This window comes from Macrobrachium rosenbergii, chromosome 37, assembly GCF_040412425.1.
Source record: "Macrobrachium rosenbergii isolate ZJJX-2024 chromosome 37, ASM4041242v1, whole genome shotgun sequence".
Classification (NCBI taxonomy): domain Eukaryota; kingdom Metazoa; phylum Arthropoda; class Malacostraca; order Decapoda; family Palaemonidae; genus Macrobrachium; species Macrobrachium rosenbergii.
Genome location: NC_089777.1, coordinates 21,234,037 through 21,236,536, shown reverse-complemented (window position 1 = coordinate 21,236,536; position 2,500 = coordinate 21,234,037). Strand labels below are relative to the sequence as shown.

The window sequence follows — 2,500 nt, the reverse complement described above, 5'->3', positions numbered from 1 at the left end:
TGGTACCTAGGGGACATGGGGGGGGGAGGGGAGTGGTAGTAGTGATGGTGGCCAGTGTCTGCCCTTAGCCGTCTCGTCCTATACCTGAGGCAGTGTCACCCTCACTTCGGACTCTCTCTCTCTCTCTCTCTCTCTCTCTCTCTCTCTCTCTCTCTCATTCTCATTACACTTTGAAGTATCATCTGTATCTAAAGAGTTTTTCTCTCTCTCTCTCTCTCTCTCTCCATCTCTCTCTCTTTTCTCTCTCTCTCTCATATCTCATTACACTTTGGAGTATCATCTGTATCTAAAGCATTTTTAATTCTCTCTCTCTCTCTCTCTCTCTCTCTCTCTCTGTATATTTTACTCTCTCTCTTCTGTATATTTTACAATCTCTCTCTCTCTCTCTCTCTCTCTCTCTCTCTCTCTCTCTCTCTCTCTCTCTCTCTCTCTCTCTCTCTCTCTCTCAAAATCCGTCACTCTCGCGTACAGTGTAGTTTCTCTGTCTCTTTCTCACTCCGTTCGTATCTCTCTCTCTCTCTCTCTCTCTCTCTCTCTCCGTCTGTATATTTTACAATCTCTCTCTCTCTCTCTCTCTCTCTCTCTCTCTCTCTCTCTCTCTCTCTCTCTCTCTCTCTCTTCTCTCAAAATCCGTCACTCGCGTACAGTGTAGTTTCTCTGTCTCTCGTTCTGTCTCTCTCTCTCTCTCTCTCTCTCTCTCTCCGTCTGGTTCTGTTTCTTTCTCTCTCCGTCTGTATATTTTCTCTCTCTCTCTCTCTCTCTCTCTCTCTCTCTCTCTCTCGCACGCGCGTGTCTCTCTACAGCCAGGGTTTGTTTATTTTCCTTCACTTTCTAGTTGGCATATCACTCACCAACTCTCACTCTGTTCCTTTTTGTGAATCGCCGAAGAGAGAGAGAGAAAAAAAAAAGAACTTGGAGGAGGAGGAGTTTTTTTTAAAGAACTTCTGATCTCGATCAGATTATCTACAAGAATCTTCGGAGTACAGGAAAGGATTTTTATGAAAATCTTCTCTTTTCAATTTTTTTCCATCTTCTTGGTCTTTGAAAATCGACGAAATAAAAAAAACTTGGAGGTGTTTTTCCTAAATTCGTTTCCCTCTGATTCTATACAAGAATCTTTGGAGTAAATAAAAAGGATTTAAAGTAGGAGATTCTTCCCTTTCCATTTTCCTATTCAACTTCTTGGCGTTTAATTTTTCTACAAGAATCATCGTAGACAAAAACTGACAGTGGAGAATCACCATTTTATACTTCTTGGACTTCTGTCCATACAAGAATCATTAAAGAATCTTTGAAGAAGAAGAAACTGAAGGAAAAGAATCACAAACACGCTCTCACCTTTGAGACATGTTTACGAACGAGATGCGAAAATGTTCAGACACTTTTTTTTTTTTTTTTTTTGCAGTTCTCCAGACACGTGTTTTAGAACTGGCTCTTGTATTTCCAAGTTTGCAGTGGCACTTGTTTAGATTCTTGAGTTGTAATGACACGTGTTGTGATTCTTGACTCGTAAAGACACGTGCTTCGATTCATAACATGCAAAGACATGTGTTTTGATTCTAAGCTTGTAATGATATGTGTTTAGGTGTCAACTTGCAAGGACACATGTTTAGATCCTAAACTTGCAAAGACAAGTGTTTTGATTCTGAACTTGTAAAGACACGTGTTTAGATTCTTAAGTTGCAAAGACACGTGTTTTTATTCTAAACTTGTAAAGACACGTTTAGATTCTTAACTTTTGTTTCTAAACTTGTAAAGAAGTGTTTAGATTCTTAAATCGTAAAGGCACGTTTTTAGAATCTAAACTTGCAATGGCATGTGTTTAGGTTCTTAACCTGCAGAGATACGTGTTCAAGTTCTTAACTTTCAGTGACACGTGTTTTGATTCTTAACTTGTAAAGACACGTGTTTTGAGTATCAACTTCCAAAGACACATGTTTAAATTCTGACATTACCAAACACGTAATGATTCTTGTCGCTTTTTTCTTGTCCAAACATGTGTTTTGAAACATTGCCTACCCAGACATGTGTTATGATTCTATTCCTACCCTGACACGTGTTCTGATTCTTACATCCCTATACATGTGTGACTCTTACCATGGGCAGACTAGATTTTTTTTTAATTCCGAATATTCTCAAAAAAAGGATTTAGGCTACTTTCAAATACATGATTTAGTTTATAACTGTGTCTTCACATGTGTTTTAGTTGCTGCTACCCAGACACATGTTCTATGTGTTTTTCATGCCCACGACAGGTGTTTGGTTCCTAATGTCCCACAGGTGTGACCTTTGGTTCTTTCCTCTTACAAGTATTTTCGTAATTAATCTGCCGTGCCTCCTGTTTTAGTTTTGCTGTGCCACAGACATGTGTTTAGTCCTATTCGTTCCTTAGACATGTGTTTTACTTTCTGCTGTGCCCCATACACGTGTTTTACTTTTGGTATGCCTCTGACACGTGTTTTAGTTTTGCCGTGCGTCAGACACGTGGTAGTTCCCTCCG

The 2,500-nt window shown here is 39.5% G+C and overlaps 1 protein-coding gene across 9 annotated transcripts in view; it reads left to right on the top strand.

The window, feature by feature from the left end:
- LOC136825405 (uncharacterized) overlaps positions 1–2,500 on the top strand; it is a 979,501-nt gene that overhangs the window by 376,046 nt on the left and 600,955 nt on the right. The window lies entirely within an intron of this gene.